Genomic DNA, 21601 nt, shown 5'->3' with positions numbered 1-21601 from the left:
ACTGGAAAAGTTACAATATATTTAACTTCATATCTGCCATTTGGGGTAGTGTAGGAAATACCAGAAGAGGATGAGGAACTGCTTTAAATGGTAAGGACATCAAAGAAAGATCTAGAAGTCCACTGCCTCTGTGTATATTTTCTTCTATGTCCTACTCATAATTAAGCAGAGAATAATGCACAGACTACTGCTAGGAAAAAACAAAAGTCCATCCACAATTTCAGTCTTTTGTTTATGCAATCACAAAGCATACTTTATGGTCGTCAAGAGGTAAGAGGCAGGTTTACCATTGGTCATCTTTTACTATTTCCTGAGGATCTCCTGGATATATTGTACAACACTAGACACTTTGTAGACATAAAAGCTCAGGTATATAGAGAAAAAGTAATGGTCAAGTGACAAAATGAACAAGTGATAAAGGCAGAAACAAAATCTAGATCTTCTAATTGCCAGGTCACTGCTTCATACTAATGCCTGTTTTGGTGCTTTGCTGGACCAATAAGTCTATATTGAAAGTTTTTTTTTGGAAAGTTTTTTTTAAGGAAAACTCATGCTATTTTAACAGGATGACTGAGAGAATGAAAATGAAAAGGATTTCTATTCTTGATGCTTTTTATATGTGAAATGGGGTTCTAAGAAATTACTCTGCTTAACAATCAACACGAAGAGCCACATCAGTAGGCCTCTTTAGCAGCCACAAAAGAAATACAAAAATTCAATCTTGGACCTGTTTAATAAATACATTTTATTTTATTTATTTTTTAAAATAAATACATTTTAAAGTATGTGATGCAACATATTATGAATCTTATGTGGTTAAAACTAATCTAGATATTTTATTACTGAAAAAATTTTGGTTAAGGCATGATTTGAAATTATTAATATAATCCATTGTAAAAAGAAACTTTCAAGAAAACTGTGTTTTAGAGAGGACTTATTCCAGGAAGTTTTTATGTCAAACCAAGAGCCAAAATTTAAGACAAAACATAGTTTTACAACGATTATTTTGCTATTGTGAATCTTTCAAAGAGAAATTAAAATTACTTTTTAAAAACTAGGGAAATTTAGAACTTCAAGAGTTCATATATATATGTGTGTGTGTTTGTGTATATATGTATATTAATTTTCTTCAACATAGAAGTGAGGAATAAATGAAAAGCTTAAATGAAGAGTTAAGACATAGTGCAAGAGCTAGAAAACTTTGCTAGCCATGATGTGATTATCTCCAGACCAACCTAAAGGCTAATGCTGCTTACTTAATATTTTTGGTAATCTCAGATCACCTCACTTTTCTCTATGATTTTTACAAAGAGAATTATTCACATTTTTAAATTCAGGTTTCATTGAGAATAGTATACATGGATATTATAATAAGGAAATGTAAGAAACATAGCATACTTACCATGTCTTGGCATTTCTACTTAAGTATTTACTTCTACTTGATTCAGGTAATCATAAATTACCTTACATAGATTCAGAACACGTTTGATTATAGAAACTTTTAAAATTTGAGTTTGAGTTCATTTGAAATAGCAAATATATTCTAAATCAAACTTTCAACTAATAATTTAAGTGTGCTCATGGGGAAAATGACACACAATTTGAAACCAATAGCATCCCAAGAAATTGATATATGCTCATTCAACCATAGAGATCAGTCAAATAGAGTGGATTCTAAATTTTTAAGATTCTTTTACACTGGTAACTTACTGCAATATTACTGGCTTTCCTCCCTTGTTCAGTTCATTGGTCCTTTTTCTGCTGCTCTCTTCCAAGTCTATGATGAACAGCTGATACAAAAAGAAGTGTGTAAACACAACTCATTATATCTTAAAGAAAAGATCTTGTTGGATTTGCCTTACAAAGCCTGTCATTTTGTGAGTTTTTTTTTTTTAAGAATTATTTATTTGTTTATTCAGAGAGAGAGAGAGAGAGGCAGAGACACAGGCAGAGGGAGAAGCAGGCTCCATGCAAGAAGCCCGACGTGGGACTCGATCCCCAGTCTCCAGGATCACACCCCGGGCTGCAGGTGGCGCTAAACCGCTGCGCCACCAGGGCTGCTCCATTTTGTGACAGTTTGTAAAAATTTATAAAAATTGTATGTGTGTGTCAGTGTTTGTGTAGAAGCAATGCTGTATGTTTAAGATTGTTAAATCAATAGATATTGACAACCGGTAGAAATCCACAGATTTAAATTCTGCTTATATGTTTCAAATTGGAATAGACATCATGGCTATCAATTTCAGAGAAGAACCAAGTAGAATAATACCAGTTATAACACTTTGAATTTCTTAAATAAAAGCTATGTACTGATAAGTGAATTTTATCAAAACAAAAAAGCTTTAGAAAAATGAAAAACAAGTCTAATATTTTGACATAACAACTCAATGGGGAGAGGAATAAATATTATCAAACTATATACTGGAAGAATTAATAATCATTGGAACATGTGAAATTTAGTCACAACCATCATTTTAGATTTCTTTTTTATATTTCTCCCTCCAAGGCCCTTATAGTTATTTTGGTAATACAGCACAAGGAAAAACCTCTATCATCACAAAGAGAAAACACTGAGATTCCATTACTGAGGTGAATATATGAATCACCCTTATGCATAAAGCACATTTTGAAAAAGATTTTACTTATTTGTGAGAGCAGAGCACACAAGAGAGCATGAGTTAAGGGGGGGAGTGGCAGAGAGAGAGGGAGAAGCAGGCTCCCCTATTGAGTATGGAGCCTAAAGTGGGGGGTGGATCCCAGAGCCATGGGGTCATAACATGAGCTAAAGGCAGAGACTTAACCTACTGAACAAGTCAGGTGCTTGGCATAGGGCACAATTTTAACTAGAATGTGAAAAAGATACTGCCATAAATGGGAGGTAAAAAGTAAAAGGGTACTTTTAAAAATAACACTGAAGAATTCATGGATGCATCAGAAAATTTCTAAGTGCAGAGAAAGCTACTACAGTTTTCTCTACCTGGGAAAGATAGGAAGTAATTTTGCATATGTGTGTGTGAATCAAAGATCATAAGATTATATGTCCTTCTCTTATTTCTGGTCCAATCCATGGTATCTCTGCTTGTTTAGAAAATATGCTACAATCTTCACTCCACGACATCTCTCATCTACATACTCTTTCTGATCCCACAAATAACTTTTTAGTTCAGGCTGCTTTTATCTCCCTAAAGGAATAGGAGAGAGGTGGGTAATTACAGAGGTCACATTTTGAGAAGGTGAAGTGCAGGATACACCCAACATGTTTAATTGGAAGAGGGATACTTCATCCAAAGTAACAGTGGGTAAATCAGACAGTGTCGCGGGTTCCAGATGCAGGTAAGTTCAGAGTTTTGTGATGGGAAGGTAAAAAAGTACATGACTTTTATTTCAGATTATTTCTGGCTTCTTAATTAAGTACAAAGTTTGATCATCAATGGAGAGCAAAACAGAGAGGAGAGTAGGAACAAAACATACAGGGGAAATAATATGATATCAATGGTTGTTTTGAAGCCTACTGAATGTTTTACACAAGTACACAGCTATGAATCCTCCATATGTAAAACAAACTTTCTCTTGTACCCATTCTCATTCAAGTTAGATAACAAGTGCTCTGAAAATCCCTTTGACCAGCAAGTGTAGAAGGGCAGAAGGAATAAGTTCTAGTTCTCCTCTAGTCTTTCTAACAAAAAGTTACCAAAAGAAAATTGTATGACAAACTACTCTCAATATATGTGTCTCAGTAAATTTGCTCAATAATTTTATTTCTGGTTCCAAAAGGGAGCATTGGCATTCTAATGCAATCTCTGCCTTTAATGCCTTATGCCTTTGCTTTGGCCAGGGTGGTGTGGATGTTCTCATTCTTTACATGGTACTTGACAATAAATCTGTTTTCCTCATTGAAGAAAGCATAAAACTCTACTCATAGCCATGTCTGTGGAATATATGTCCTACTTTGGATCCTAGGTGAACAAGCCAGCTTTACCAGCAAAAATCATCATGAACATTTTAATGCAGTTATTGTAGTGGAGTACAAGGGGAGAAAAGAGCTACTATATTTCTGGAAATAAAGAACAGACCTTCATAAGAGTAAGGGAGTGATCTGTTTACTAGAGTGATGGGGTTGTTTTCAAGTTAACAATATAGAGACATGGGCATGAGGAATGCTGGAGAAGTTCACTTTAAAAAAAAATGAAGCACAAGTTGGGATCTGAGTCTCATGAAGTTGAATGCAGGCTCAAGACTAGTCTATGAAGAAGCATGATTTGATGCTAAAACCAAAAATGCTGAATACAATCCCTTAAGCCTTTCTGTCCTAGAAAATGTAATAGCATTTGAGATGGAAACTCTAAATCAGCAGTTCTCAACTGGAAGTGCAGCTGTCCTCCAGAAACATTTCTCAATCTCTGCAGATGTTTTGTTGTTGCTGTTGTTGTCATAACTAGGGGACGTGCTATTGGCATCTACTGGGTAGACCCCATAAATGCTATTGAATATCCTACAATGAATAGGGTAGCCCCTCACAACAAAGAATCATTTGGCATCAAAAGTCAGTACCACGGAGATTGAGGAACGCTGTTTCAAATAATGGCCAAATGGCCACACTTGTAGAAGACTGAAGAGTGGGTAGAGGATTTACCATTCCTACATATTCAGGGCTATTCCTTTTTTTTTTTTTTTTTTAGTTTTATTTATTTATTCATGAGTGACACAGAGAGAGAAAGAGGCAGAGACACAAGTAGAGGGAGAAGCAGGCTCCCTTAGGGAGCCTGATGTGGGACTCAATCTAGGGATTCCAGGACCACTCCCTGGGCTGAAAGCAGACACCCAACTGCTGAGCCACCCAGGGATCCCTCAAGGCTATTCTTATGCATGTTGCAGTCCTCAGATAAATCATGGAGAAACAACCTTGTATTCATGTGGGTTTTTAGTCATTTTTTTTAAAGATTTATTTATTTATTTATTCATGAGAGACAGAGAGAGAGAGACAGAGACACAGGCAGAGAGGGAGAAGCAGGCTCCATGCAGGGAGCCCTACACGGGACTCCATCACGGGTCTCCAGGATCAAGCCCTGGGCCGAAGACAGGCACCAAATTGCTGAGCCACCCAGGGATCCCCTTTTTAGTCATTTTTAAAATGTTCTCTCTCTACTCTTATCTGAGGACTGATAAACTTTTTTGGTCATATTGTTGGTTCTTTTCTAGTATTTGCTCTGTTCTTTCCCTACAAAATTTTCCCAACTTTATAGCCTGCCTTCTACTTCCCTCACAGCCCCACAGTCATCTCTTCTTATTTACTTTACTTTGTGAAGTAAATGACTTTGATCTGGACATCCTTGTATTGTGTTCTTGCTGTATCCCAAGATATGGTGTGACAACTGCAAACATGCACCTCATTATACAGCTGGATATTTCACAAAATATTGTTGAGATAACATACCAAAAATTAACAAAGAACTAATGTGAACTAATACACACTGAAACATATCTTTTTTTTCCCCCCTCACACTTCAGAGTTTAAGACCATTTGTTAATTATAGTTTTCATTTGTCAGAGAACAAAAATACCCTGCCACAGATGCCCACCAGCCCTGGAGAACTGCCAAAGGCTGCAAGTTCTATAGCCACTTTCCTGGAAACACAAAGGACAATGTGTTTATTTAATTATGTTGTGCTAGAAGCTCGCAATATTTAGCTGCTTTCAACTTATCTGCATAATAATGATTGCATGGAATCAGTTATAGTGATAAAAGCACTTTCATACAGGAGGTATTGTTCTTTCCTCTTGAATCATATATCTCTTTATCCATATACATGTTTTAAATTCAGCACATGTTTAGATAATCCTCTTTGTGACAGCTTCTGCAGCATCTCTGAACAGAAATAAAAATAAAGAGAGAGCTTGGAACATTTTGTTCCTTTTAGTATATAAAGAATTGAAAATGCAAAGCACTGAAAATTTAAGGATTTAGAACTCCTGATAAGTATAAAATCTTTTCCAACCACACTATTTCAAATTTTAGAGGGAAATAATAATGTAATAATAAATTAGTCTGTAACATGTGGAGTAGCTTTAGAAAACAAGTTTGGTTTTTCTACAATATGCCGCTGAAAGTACCTCTTCCTGATGAACTGTCCTCATTTTTTTTTTTTTTTTACTGCACAATGTTAGGTTACTTATTGCTCTTTCAAAATGGGCCAGCTCTCATCATATATTTTCTGCATATTTTATTATGAATGATAAAATTTGTTTATGTGACTAAAGTAAAAAAGCCCACATTTTTCATGATGAACTCGTTTTTGGGTAGAGGCATGATTCTCCTTTCCTTAAAAAAATACTAAATTTGATTGCTTACTTAAATTATATATATGCTGAGCTCTAAATTTGTATTATTATCTTTTGACATATGGTACTGTATCAGTTAGGATATGTATATGTAAGAAACACTATAGGAGAGGATATTTGATCTGTCCATGGATAAGCTCCCCAAATTCCCACATATTAAATTAACTAGGGCAATCTTCCTAACAGGTTGGGGATGCGTGAGGGATGTCTCTATCTAGAAACATCTTTAAGGTACCAGTCATCTGCAAACAAAACAAAACAAATCATAATTAATTTGTTCTCAAAATCCCTACTTGCATTTTTATAAGACTTTAAGATTGCAAGATAGTCTAGTTTGATTTGGCCTACACTTTCTTTTCTTTATTTACTCCATTTTTCAGTTAAATAACTAGTAACAGTAAAATGGTAGTGCAATGGGAAAATCTGGATCCTAATGTTTGGAATTCAGAATAAGGCAAAATACGCATGCAAAAGTTATAAGATGGCATGAGGTATCGCAGCACTGGTGCTAATGATTGTAAATAAACTACATTTCCACGAAAAAGTATTCAACTTGCTCCAAATGCTTGCAAACACAGAAGTCAGTATCACATGGGAAGACCAGAAAATCTCAGGTAACAGCTATGCAAATGATCTGTACTCTACCATCAGCACACTCTAGACAGGAAGTTCTGAGGAACAGTGTGTAATTGATTTAAAAATGGTCCTTTCTAAAGGGGAAACAATTTCTCTTATCCACAAAAGATCTTCTTAGATATACTCTTCTTCTGACCAAGAAAAGATAGTTCTCAAATTTAGGAGGAATTTACCTCTTAACATCCAAAGATCTATGAAAACAAGCCATCTGTTTAAGCGGTTGGCGTCAGTGATTCTGAAACATGACTATCACACTATCTTTAAATTCCTTCTATAAGAAGGCAAGCTGTGTTTCTATTATTTTGAGCATCAAATCTATATAGCATAGCAACAAGTATGCTTAAAAACTATAGATTAATACTCAAAATGATGTGGGGAATAATGTAAGCTGAAGTTAACATGAACAAAAAAAATGGCAGCAAAGTCAACAGTGCCCTCCTTACAAGGAAGGATTGGGTGTATATCTTAGGTTCAGTGGGATTTAGCCCAATATTTGAGGTACAGATCAGGAAATTTACCAGATGGTGAATACACAAGGAATGCTTCACTCCACAGTGATAGCATTCGTATCTTATCTAGAAGATACCAGAAAGTTGGCAGATAAAATTCTACATAATTTGTAATAAGGTTTTAAATAAAAATAGCATGTGAATCATTTGAGGATGGAAGAAGAATGAGGAATTCCTGTAACTAAAATACTCTTCCTTAAATATTCTGGTTAACCATAATTTATTGGATGTGACATCTTTCTCTCAAAGCATAAAATATTCCTTAACACTATGAAAACAGTAGTGAGAGTACATGGAGTAAGTCTCTCCTCATGTAATTTCAACACTGACAAGTTGTGGTTTGTCAAATAACATGGCAAGGAGGAATATTACTAGCAATTCTTGGTTATAAAGAGATATATGTTTTAATCAGTTTTACAAATATTTTCAAATATTCTTTCCTTCACAGTGTGCAAGCTTCGTAAGCAGCTCACTCTCTAGAGACAGAGGAGAAATAGGTCCCATAAGAAGGCTGATACAAAGAAAAGAGCATCTGACAATGTCTGAAGACAAACAAAGCTTCCTGGAGGATTAAGTAGGTAGGAGAAAGAGCAAGTCGAAGACAGGTGGGCCAGGCACAATGAACACATGGAAAGGTGTTGATGTGAAAGAAAATATATACTTGCAGGAATTCCATAGGCTGAGGTGAATTTACAGACTGTTTTTGTTGTTTATCTCTAGCTCTTAAAAATCTTCAAATATAATTTCTATTATTTGAGGTATCCATGCAGTTTCAATAATTAGCTCTAACTATAAAAATCTTGTTACACATGGTCAGAAATTCTTATTCAGGATTCCAAAGCAACATTTACAAATCCTTATTGTAAATCACTGGCTCCAAAAGGGGCACACTTAAGCTTTACCATATTTCCCCTAATAGGTAAGGGAAGTAGGTTATATTTGTATACTTAATAACATCCATCCAGTTGTAAGGTTATCAATATTCTACATCTAAGTAAACAAGCTGCCCATCAGTTCTGAGATGTATAACTGTCATATTAATCTTACTGCTTCTGTGGGTTGATAGAAAGCAGTTATACTTCTTTTTACATTCCACATTTTACTAGTGGAATTGCAAATTTTTCTGGCAGTGAGATGGTCTAGGAAAAGGAATTTGTGATTCAAAGTATGATATTTTCCATTACCTCATGGTTTGTGTTAGCAGTACAGTATACATGAAGACCATGATTTCCAACTTTATATTATTCCTAACCAAAACACAGGAAGTACTATATACAGCTTTCAACTCCTCTATTTACTATTATTCTTATTAAAATAAGATTTGCATGCAATAATACCTAGAAAATCCTCACATCAATTGTGGTGGCCACCCGTGCGTTACCTAACAATACCAACTCCCTGCTAAAGATTCTTAAATGTCTGACTCTCCATTCATAATAGTCAGAAAGGTACACATAATGATCTATGGTCACCTCCAACTTCACTTCTTGCTTGGCTTCCATCCTATGCTTTAACCATGTTGAATTATTTCATTTTTGCATTACAAGCCAGCCAAGGTTCTCACCGCCCATCTGTATACTTGTTACTTTGTGTGCTTGATGCTCCTACATCACTTCATCTGATTAATGCATTCTTAACTTGCACGCTTATCACAGATGTCACCTCTTCCAAGAATTCTTCCCTAGGCCTTCAATCTGGATTAGGTGACTCTTAAAATTGTTTCCTATGCACCTTATCCTTTATCAAGACCTTTGTCACATCGTATTTGCTAATATGTTTGCGCTTCCAGTAAAACAGAAGCCACAAATTGGAGGTTGCAATGTATTTCAAATGCCTAACACTATTTCTAGTCTGTAATAGGTGCTTAATAAATGTCTATTGAATAAATAAATAAATAAAAAACATGTAGATGGATATTGTTCCTCCTTCACTTTAAAATGAGCATTTTGAGGTTGGCTGAGTAATGCTGGGCTATTTTTCCTCTGTCTTCATATTGAGTTTTTATTCATTTAATTCATGTGTTAGAGAAAATTGATTTTCTTGCCTGACTTCTTAACTCAGCAGTACGGTTTTGACAATGCTGGAGCCTGGTGTTTTGTTTATTTGTTTTCCTGTGCTCTGAATGGATTTCAGTGGTTTGTTCGGTACTATTTACTATTATAATCTGAATTTCAATGAGAATTCTGAAGTGTCACAAGCTCTGTTGTGCATGTGTTGCTTGTTAGGGGAGAAAACCCAAAGTTAGTGGGATAATATCCACCCTTCTTTAGTTTCCTTTACTGGACTGGTTTATGTGCATTATCACAGATATGTCTTTCTTTACAACAATATCTGAAATTATTATAAAATTGTCCAAGGAGTTTTAGTTACACATTTGGTATCTTGAAATGAGAAAGCAAAACATCTGTTAAGTTATTCTGAATCTAAAACTATCTTTAATAACAAAAGTTTTACTTTTATGTAACATTTAAAAGATCCCATAAAACATCTTATTTTTTATAAAACTATTTAACAAATATTGATTATCTCTACCTTCCAATGATATGATTGAGTCAAAGATATATTAAATATTTTTTTAGAGATGAAATTGATATTGATAGGCCACATTTCTCCTGAATCTCAGCCCTGGTCGCTCTTCAACTGAACAAGGTAATAACTGGTATTTACTCTATTAATAATTCCAGTGATAATTTCACAGACTGTCTTTTTAAAGAAAATTTTGATTTTTGAAATGTATTTATATTGATCCAGTTAGTCCTTTTCCTTAGTGATTCAGGTTATCCAGAGAAATAGTGGTATGATAATAGAAAGACACAAGAAGACATAATTAAGGGATTTACATTTTTTAAAATAAAAGTATAAAGAAATTTAGATGATTAAATAGGTAAGATGGTGATGCAGCATATTACCATCTGAAAGGACAAATTGCTCAGTCTTCCCAAAGTTCCCCAAGAAGGCACAGAGCCTTTGAAAAAGGACACTTTTTGCTGGATGTAAAAAAGCCCAGCTTTGCCACTGCCAAAGGGTTTTATGTTCTGCTCCTAAGTCCTCTCCACCATTACTACAACTGTCATGAGCACCGGCTATGTGTTTATCGCTATATGTAACTGGGACAAAACTAATCACTATTATTCTTCCTGAATGAGTAAGTGAAGCAAAAGTCACTTCTTAAGGTGGAACATCTCCTACAGTGTTTCTTAATGAGTTTAGAGGCACCATTATTAGCATTTCGAACAGCATATTTAGCATCCCTGGCTCCTACACAACAAATTCTAGTGCTATCTTTTGGTCACTGTGCAACCAAAAATACCTTCCCACATTTACAAACGCCCTACTTTAGACCCATGGAATGAGGAGACTGAGAATTCTTCCCATATTAAATATTCTTGGGAAAAAAGCGGGAAAAAAATTTTGCTTTAGTGTCTTCCAGTTTTATGAGAAAAATGCTATAGTATTTTCTGTAATCATGTTTGGCCATTTTCCTTTCTGCAAAATTATCTAAGATACAGTTGTCTAAGATAAGATAAGATAAAAGATAAGATAAAATACAATTATTACATATATATTATATATACATTATTATTTTATGATAACAATGAACAGTGTCTGAAAAATGCCAGACAAATGGAATGAAATAGGAATATTTCTTATGATTTAAAAGTAAAAGGATACACACCTAATACCATTTTCACCTATCATTAAATTCAGATACACTTTAGAGAGGGGTCTAGTCTCTGTTAGAACTCTTTTCTTGAGAGGAAGTAACTTTACACTTCTGAACAACCATAACTGTAAAGTTTTTAGAAATGTTTTCTTAAATGAGTCATTATCTGCTTACCTATACACCAATGATTTTAATTTTGACACCCAAGTGACACAGGATATAAATAATACATTGCATATTTTCCAGGAAAATTCTTCAAAATTTTGACAATAAGGTTTTACATACTTCATATTCTTGGTCTTCTCTATCATTCTACATACAGCATAATTTCCAAATATCTCTTTATTCTGATCCCTTTAGTCCAGACACATGGTAGGCAGTTTGTGCATCTCTTAATACACAAACTCTCAAAGTGAATGCAATAGGCCACACTACATGAATAGCACAGAATATCACAGGGATATTAACCCCCATGTTCTGCATAATATCAGGGTTTCTACAGATAATATTTGCAATAGCTTCTGTTGGTATTGGCAACCACAACCGTCAACTGAGTTATCAACTGATTTTAAAATATATACATTTTTTTACACAATAAATATCTCAAAATCCAATTTGTGATAAGATTTTTTACATAAAGATTTTTATTAAACATAATGTCTTATGTAATTACCTACCTAAATTCATATACTACTTTCAGTTCCTAATTCTTTTTTTTTTAATTTTTTATTTATTTATGATAGTCACAGAGAGAGAGAGAGGCAGAGACATAGGCAGAGGGAGAAGCAGGCTCCATTCACCGAGAGCCCGACGTGGGATTCGATCCCGGGTCTCTAGGAGCGCGCCCTGGGCCAAAGGCAGGCACCAAACCGCTGCGCCACCCAGGGATCCCTTAGTTCCTAATTCTGATTACACATTCAACGTTTTGGCTATCCTAAATTTTGTCTTTTATAGATTCAGTAAACTTAACTCTTACGCAAGTTATACAATCAATTTTACCTGTAAAATTGTGAGAATAACATTTGTCTGGCTTTAATAATAAAATTTAAAAATTACACATGTAATAGGTTACATTCCACATTTAAATTTCAGCGGTGCTTACAGACCCTTTATAGTTACCAGTTTGCTTTCCTCTCCCTACCTCATTTTCACCTCTCCAATATTTACTGAATAATTCAAGATGAAACACTATATAATACCATCAATAACTGCCCTCTAAGTTCACTATGATCTATTAATAATATACTTGGGAATGATGATTAACTCTTAATATGCCAACCTATAATTCATTTGGTCTACAGAATCCCATATTGTTTTAAATACATTGTTTAATGCCTTACGGAAATTCAGATTTATTATGTCTAAACTGCTCACCTCTTCTATCACTTTAGTAATAAAAAGCAACAATCATGAAGTATATTAGATGGCAAGATATGTTCTTGTTAAATTAATTCAGATCCCTAAATGATTAACAGACTATCTTTTCAAATTTTAAATTTCAAGCTTAAGAAAAATAGAAATGTATAACATATAACACAACTTAACAACACATAATGTAATAGACATGCATTATAGGAATAACTAATTTTGCCCTAGATTTCATTCTGACCTTTTTAATAATAGCAACTAAGTTCTATTCTCAGAGCTCTAGCAGTACACATATAGTTGCCCAGCTAAACATCATATTTTATGATAGTCTTATATTGCATGTGAACAAGGATTCAGTTTTTGCAAATAGAATATGAATAAAAGTGATATGTACAAGAGCACCTGGGTGGCCCAGTTGGTTAAGCATCTGATTCTTGGTGTCAGCTCAGGCTATGATCCAAATTCAGCATGGAGTCTGCTTGAGATTCTCTCTCCTTCTCCCTCTTCCCCTCACACTTGTGCACTCTCTCTAAAATAAGTAAATTAATCTTTTTTTTCTATGAGAATCTTTTTTTAAAAAGCAATATATACAATCTCTTCTTAATTTTCCTAAAAGAAAATTGCCTGCTTTCTACTGCCTCTCTCTATTTGCCTTCTCCTAGGCTAGAGATGGAAGTGCTGCTGATGTGCCAGCTCCAACAATCCAATTTAGGCAAACACCCATTTGAATAGTAGAGCTTAAAACATAAGAAAGCCAGATTATCTCTTGATCTTGTTTGTGAAACAGATCTGCCTACATCTATACTACCATGTAGTATAACAAAAATAAGCTTTATCCTGTGTTTTAGCTTCTGTGTTTAGGATCCACTTGCCACAAAATTAGCTTATATCCTAATTTTTACCCCTAAAACTCAATGCTAAACTGTTAAACATTAACTTTTACTTCAGGTTTTTTTTTTTTTTTAACAAAATAAATATTATACATGCTACTGAATAATTCTTCTCCCAATCATGACATTTTCCTCTCTCCTTCTCCAAAGGTATATACCATTCTTATGACTAGTTGGAAATACTACTTATTGTTTTCACTCTGATTTGATATTGAACTAGCAAACAAGCTGTGACAAAGGTACACTAGAACAGGCTATAAGTGAGTAAATAAACATAGCTTCTCATTGACTGTCTAGTTGCTTATTGAGGTGCACTAATAGTTTGATGAGAGGTTCAGTCTGCGCAGAATAAGATATTTACCACACTGGAGGATTCCAGAGTGTTTTATAGTGTTAGGCTTTGGAAGGGAAATGTAAGTCCTTGAGGTCTACCTGACATATTTAAATCAACCAATCAAGCAAGCAATCAATCTTTTTTTTTCCTGATACTCTCTTTGTTATTGCATTAACAGATTTTAAGGAAATTGGGCCCTGCTCTGTTCAAGCTTTATGCTTTTCTTATATCCAATGGTATTTTTAAATCAGATGCTCAGTCTTCATAAATCAGATATTGAGCTCAGGGGAATATAAAAAATAGTGAAAGGGAATAAAGGGGAAAGGAGAAAAAATGAGTGGGAAATATCAGAAAGGGAGACAGAACATGAGAGACTCCTAACTCTGGGAAACGAACTAGGGGTGGTGGAAGGGGAGGTGACTGGGTGACGGGCACTGAGGTGGGCACTTGATGGGATGAGCACTGGGTGTTATATGTTATTCTATATGTTGACAAATTGAACACCAATAAAAAATAAATTTATACATAAAAAAAGAATTGTTTAAGTATGGGCATCCAGTTAGACTGCACTGTCATTTGTTAAATTACATCAAATGTAGATTAGATTGTGATCGAGTCAAAACTAGCAAAAATGAGATATAAATTCCAAAAAGAGTAACATTTTATTATGGATTTTTTGCTGTGATTTAGAGCACTCTGCTTTTTAGTGTATATAAAAATTCATAAAGTAATGGAAAATGTGTGCCACATAATAAATGAAATCATATAAAACTTATTTGAAACCACCACAAATTAGATATTTCCAAATGAAACAACTATATTTATGTCAACAGAATTAAATATTAACATCCAATACCAAAATATTCCATCATTTACCTGGTAAACTTACACGCTGAGTTTTATATCTTCACTACCTTTACCTTTACCACAGAGTCAATACCACTACATATAGACATACAGTTTTTATTTTCTTCCAGTCCCAAATGTTGGTAATAAATGTTGATAAAATGTTGGTGATAAAAATTTAAGAAACAAGAAATGCTTCTTGCAGAAAAGTAAAATATTAACTTCTGCAATTCTCAGACACTGTGTATTAGCGAGGAGAGCTTGATCTTAAACTTACAACCAAAACATCTTTTGACCACATTACCAAAAAATTAATCCCAGTAATTTTGTGTTAGTTTGGGATTCCCTTGAAAATAAAGAGCCTGAAGTAAGGATTCAAATACAAAGTGTTTATTTGGGAAGATAATCAAATATAGAGGGGTGGGGAAGACAGAATAGCGATAACAGGCAAAGAGGAAAAGCCAGCTCAAGGGTCTTTACTGAGCTGGTTTTCACTGTTGACAACTGTGGCTCGATTTCACTGGAGAGGTTCTGTATATCTCTGTAGAGTGTGTCCCAGCATGGTCTGCCTAAAATACTGAAAGAATATTTTTTTGCCTTTCCTTTCTCTCTGACTAATCTTTAGTTAAAAGCTAAAGAATTTCTATTTTGTTTTATAAATAATATGTTACTCATTGAGTATTATATATGACACAACAATTTTTCTAGATAATGGCTTAGTGCACATGTCAGATGACCAAGTAAGAGTCAAAAACATTAAATAAACTCCCCAAGTTTATCCAGTAGTAAGTGGCAAGGCCAGGACTTAAATAATTTCCAATCAGGAAAAGACAGTACAATAAAATTAATATATTATACAAGAGTTTAATGGAGGAATTATCTATAAAGATATCATGTAGGAAAACTACTAGGGATAGTGCAATGCCCTAGTGATAGGATGGAGAGAGAGATAGTTCTATTCCTACATCTGAAGGCATACAGGAAAGAAACCAATACCAGAAACTGGAAGGAGGGTGATCGAGCTGTGGCTTTTGGCAGTAAAACATAGCCAGCATATGACTACAAGGACAAGGCAAGGTAAATAAACAATTTACAAGAAGCTGAAGGAATATAAGGAATATGACAGCTCGTGACACTTCAGCCCTTTGTTGTAGGCTAAAACCAGGTGGAAGTCAATAGAGAGTGGATCTGAATTAGACCAGTAAGCAAACAAGGCATTTAATACAAGGAGACCATCATATTCCAAACCCACATATTTAATCACTATGCTATTAAGTCATTTAAAAAAAGACATCATACGATATAAGTATTTGTTCAGAACATTTGATTTGCAAGCTAATGTATAAAAAACATAGGATGGAGTTGATGCTGGAAGTAGGGAAATCAGGTTGATTTACCATGATCAAAGAGTAAGTACTGAAGGCTTTCAACTGTTGTTGCAGAGTGTATGGACTGATCACAATTCTACTGTAGAAGTAGAATCAATACCACTTGACAACTAAACTGCAAATACAAATATAAGACAAAGGAGACTGAAAAGATCATGTTATGCATGAGTGTTTTACACAAAAGGACACAACTAAAAGAAACAGATAAAATAGAAAGAGGAGTAGGTTTAAGAAGGAACATGGTTATTTAATTTGGGGATGGACTTTACTTGAATGTAGATTGCACATTCTAATGGAATGTACTAATGGAATGTACATTTGGGGACAGACTGTGCTTGAATGTACAAACTGTAAATTCTAATGGATGTACCAGTGAAAACATCTAGCAAGTTGTTGGAAGTGCAGCAACATATCTCTAGGAGGAGGTCAGAATTTAGAATACAGATAAGGGAAGCTATAGAGAAGTTATATTTATAGTCCTGAGTTAGGATAAGAAAATAAAATATAGGAAGAAGTGCTTTCTATAGTATGTGAAGTTAAGGTGAAAGGTTAAATTCACATGAAAGACATAACAAATTTAACATTTTATCTAATAACGTAAGTTCAAAATATATAAAGCAAAAAATCAACCAAACTTAAAATATAAAATTAGAAATTTACCTTTAGAGAGAGACATTTTAACCTATTTCAGCAATTAATAGATCAATCAAGTAATATATAAATTTATAAATGATTAGAATGATACAATTTAACAAGTTTAATCTAATGAACATATAGAAAAATACTGCACTCAAAACTCTTCTATGGATTCTTTTCAAAAATAGCTGGAAGGAAAAAAAACAAAACTGAATATGCATGCTTTCTGTATTAGTCAATGAAACTGACTTCAGAGAAACAGAACAAATAGGATACATATAGCTATATATAAGAAAAGATTTATTATAGAAATTTGCTTGTATGGTTGCTGCCTACAAGCTGGAGAACCAGGAAAGCCAGTATATAATTCAGTCCAGGTCCAAAGGCCTGAGAAACATGGGACTGCTGTTTTAAGTCTCAGAGTCCAAAGGCCCTAGAACCAGCGGCTTCAAGGACCAATGATAAGACAGATGAATGCTCTTTCTACAAGAGACTGCAAAGTTGTTCTACCTTTTTGTTCCATCAGGGCCCTTAGTGGATTGGATGATGCCTACCCATATAGGTAAGGATGTGTCTCTTTATTCAGCCTACTGAATCAAATGTTAGTATCTTCTAAAAAAAAAACCCTCACAAACGCATTCAGAAATAAATGTTTTACTAGCTATCTGGGGAACCTTTAGCCCAAAAAGTTAATACATGAAATTATCTACCATACTTATCTAGAATTATATTTTAAAAAATTAATTCCCATCTGATAAATTGGACAATGTAAGGAGTAAGGTTTTAAAACTTTGAGAAGATACAATGTGACAAATCTTCAAGTATTTAGGACAGGGAAATATTTTTTAAAATGTTCCAGAAGCACAGACTATAAAAAAGAGTGATTAAACTGGAATTGGAGTTATTTAATTGTATATACCAAGAACATATCAAGAAAATGAAAAGACAGCTCAATAAGATATTTGTCACACTTACTCTGACAAAAAATTAAAATATAAAATATGTGTTTAAAAATTCCTATCTGCCAATTACAAAAATATCAGTAATATATAAGAAACACATAAAAGACATACATATGCAGATTATAAGAAAAATATATAGAAAGACACTCAAAATCATCATTAAACAGAGAATACAGCTAGAAATGCACCCATTTCTTCTAGATTGCCTAATTTGTTGGCGTATAGCTGCTCATAATATGTTTTTAAATTTCTTTGTATTTCCTTTGTATTGGTTGTGATCTCTCCTCTTTCATTTGTGATTTTATTAATTTGCGTCTTTTCTCTTTTCTTTTTAATAAGGTTGTCTAGGGGTTTATCCATCTTACTAATTCTTTCAAAGAACCAACTCCTGGTTTTGTTGATCCGTTCTACATTTTATTTTTTTTGTTTTTGTTTTGTTTTGTTTTGTTTTGTTTTTGGTGCCAATTTTAAATACAGTTTTATTTAAGACATTGCATTTTCCACTTAACAATACAGTGCTTATAAAGGGCAATGTTTATTTCCTTTCCCTGTGCACATATTCCATATTTAAGTATCAAGAATGCCCAGTATATTTACTATAGCAGCTTGACTTTAAAACTGCCATGGAATTTGCTACAAATTTGGGTCCTTGAAATGTGTGGAACAATGCTAGACCTGTCATCAGGTTGGCTTAATCAACCTCTTCAATGGTAGGCCCAGAGGAGGCACCACCAGAGGGAGGAGCTCCACCACCAGGAAAGCCTCCAGGCATTCCTCCTGGCATGCCTCCTGCACTCTGGTATAGCTTCGTAATGATGGGATTGCAGACTTTCTCCAGCTCTTTCTGCTGATGTTCAAATTCTTCCTTCTCTGCAGTCTGGTTCTTATCGAGCCAGTTGATGATTTCATTGCACTTGTCAAGAATCTTCTGTTTGTCTTCATCATTGATTTTGCCCTGAAGTTTTTCATCTTCAACAGTTGCTTTCATGTTGAAAGCGTAAGACTCAAGTGAATTCTTGGAAGACACCTTGTCTCTCTGCTTCTCATCTTCGGCTTTGTACTCAGCTTCCGGGACCATGCGCTCAGTGTCCTCCTTGCTCAAGCGGCCCTTGTCATTAGTGATGGTAATCTTGTTCTCTTTTCCTGTGCTCTTATCCACAGCAGACACGTTGAGGATACCATTTGCATCAATATCAAAAGTGACTTCAATCTGAGGAACGCCACGAGGAGCAGGAGGTATGCCTGTGAGTTCAAACTTGCCAAGTAGGTTGTTATCCTTGTTCATAGCATGCTCACCTTCATAGACCTGAATAAGCACACCAGGTTGGTTGTCAGAGTAGGTAGTAAAGGTTTGTGTCTGTTTTGTAGGAATGGTAGTATTGTGCTTGATGAGCACGGTCATGACTCCTCCAGCAGTTTCAATACCAAGAGAAAGTGGGGTGACATCCAATAGCAGCAAATCTTGAACATTTTCAGATTTGTCACCAGAAAGAATGGCTGCCTGGACAGCTGCACCATAAGCAACGGCCTCATCAGGGTTGATGCTCTTATTCACTTCCTTTCCATTGAAGAAATCTTGCAGAAGTTTCTGAATCTTGGGGATACGGGTAGAACCACCCACCAGGACAATGTCATGGATCTGAGACTTGTCCAGCTTGGCATCTCGAAGAGCTTTCTCTACAGGGTCCAGGGTGCCACGGAACAGGTCAGCATTTAATTCTTCAAACTGGGCACGAGTAATAGAGGTATAGAAGTCGATTCCTTCATGCAGAGAATCAATCTCAATACTGGCCTGGGTGCTGGAAGAAAGTGTACGCTTAGCCCGTTCACATGCAGTACGGAGACGGCGGACAGCCCTCTTGTTTTCGCTGATGTCCTTCTTGTGTTTGCGCTTGAATTCTGCAATAAAATGGTTGACCATTCTGTTGTCAAAGTCTTCTCCACCTAAGTGGGTGTCTCCAGCTGTGGACTTGACATCAAAGATCCCATCTTCAATAGTAAGGATTGACACATCAAAAGTGCCACCTCCTAAATCGAAGATCAACACATTCCTTTCAGCTCCAACCTTCTTGTCTAAGCCATAAGCAATAGCAGCAGCAGTTGGCTCATTGATAATTCGAAGTACGTTAAGACCGGCAATAGTTCCAGCATCTTTGGTAGCCTGACGCTGAGAGTCATTGAAGTATGCAGGTACCGTGACAACTGCATTGGTAACAGTCTTCCCAAGGTAGGCCTCTGCAATTTCCTTCATCTTCGTCAGGACCATAGAGGACACCTCCTCTGGATAGAAACTTTTGGTCTCCCCCTTGTATTCTACTTGGACTTTAGGCCTGCCAGCATCATTCACCACCATGAAGGGCCAATGCTTCATATCAGATTGGACGACAGCATCATCAAATCTACGTCCAATCAGCCGCTTGGCATAGAAAACCGTGTTGGTGGGGTCCATCGCAACTTGATTCTTCGCAGCATCACCGATCAATCGTTCGGTGTCTGAAGGCGACATAACTTGGGGTGGTTCGGTTTCCCTGATCATTGGCAATTATTTCCACTTTCCCGTGCTGGAAGACACCCACGCAGGAGTAGGTGGTGCCAAGATCGATCCCGACTGCAGGTCCCTTAGACATAATTGCTTCTGTGTGGGCCGGGCTCGGCTCGTGGAGACAACAGCCGCCTGCGGATCTGGCGCCGCGTTCAATGAGCCCGTTCTACATTTTGTACATCCATTCTACATACACTCTATTTCATTTAGTTCTGCTCAAATCTTTATTATCTCTCTTCTTCTGCTTGGTGTAGGTTTTACTTGCTCTTCTATCTCCAATTCCTTTAGGTTCAAGGTTAACTTGTGTACATGAGTTTTTTTCCCAATTTTTTGAGGGAGGCTTGTATTGCAATGTATTTCCCTCTTAGGACTGCTTTTGCTGTAACCCAAAGATTTTGAACGGTTGTATCTTCATTTTCATTAGTTTCTATGAATCTTTTTAATTCTTCTCTAATTTCCTGGTTGACCCATTCATCATTTTTTTTTAAGATTCTAGTTATTTATTCATGAGAGACACACACAGAGAGAGAGAGACAGAGACAGAGACAGAGACAGAGGCAGAACACAGGCAGAGGGAGAAGCAGGCTCCATGAAGGGAGCCCAATGTGGGACTCGATCCCAGGAATCCAGGATCAGGCCCTGAGCCGAAGGCAGGCGCTTAACCGCTGAACCACCCAGGCCTCCCCCATTCGTCTTTTAGTAGGATGCTATTTAACCTTCATGTGTTTGAGTTTCTTCCAAATTTCTTCTTGTGATTGAGTTCTCGTTTCACAGCATTGTGGTCTGAAAATACACAGGGGACAATCCCAGTCTTTTGGTATCAGTTGAGACCTGATTTGTGACCCAGTATGTGGTCTATTCTGGAGAAAGTTCCATGTGCACATGAGAAGAATGTGTATTCAGTTACGTTTGGTTGGAAAGTTCTGTATATATCTGTGAAATCCATCTGATCCAGTGTATCATTTAAGGCCCTTGTTTCCTTGGTGATGTTCTGCTTAGAATATCTGTCATTAGCTGAAAGTGCTGTGTTGAAGTCTCCTACTATTAGTGTATTATTATCTAAGTATCTCTTTACTTTGGTTATTAATTAATATGCTTGGCAGCTCCCACATTAGGGGCATATATATTCATGATTGTTAGGTCTTCTTGTTGGATAGACCCTTTAAGTATGATATAGTGTCCCTCTTCATCTCTTGCTACAGCCTTTGGGTTAAACTTTATCTGATATGGGCTTATTTCTGGACTCTATCATGTTTCATTGATCTATGTATCTGTTTTTATGTCAATACCATACTGTTTTGATTATTATAGTTTTATAATATATTTTGAAATCAGGAAGTGTGAGCCTGACAGCTTTGTTCTTTTTCAAGATTGGTTTGGCTATTTGGGGTCTTTTGTAATTCTATACAAATTTCAGAATTTTTTTCTTGTTTCCTTGAAAAATGCCTTTGGAATTTTGATAGAGATAGCACTGAATCTGTAGATTG

At 35.5% G+C, this 21601-nt stretch overlaps 1 long non-coding RNA gene across 2 annotated transcripts in view; it reads right to left on the bottom strand.

Moving 5' to 3' along the window:
• Positions 1 to 1709: 1709 nt before the first annotated feature.
• Positions 1710 to 21601, bottom strand: part of LOC140639352 (uncharacterized) — an 84246-nt gene continuing 64354 nt past the window's right edge. For both annotated transcript variants that reach the window (XR_012036092.1, XR_012036091.1), the window contains one exon: positions 1710 to 1790. This is a non-coding gene — a long non-coding RNA (uncharacterized lncRNA). The remainder of the gene's footprint in view (positions 1791 to 21601) is intronic.

The sequence above is a fragment of the Canis lupus genome, chromosome 9 (genome assembly GCF_048164855.1).
Source record: "Canis lupus baileyi chromosome 9, mCanLup2.hap1, whole genome shotgun sequence".
Lineage (NCBI taxonomy): Eukaryota > Metazoa > Chordata > Mammalia > Carnivora > Canidae > Canis > Canis lupus.
This window is presented reverse-complemented; position numbering and strand designations above follow the sequence as displayed.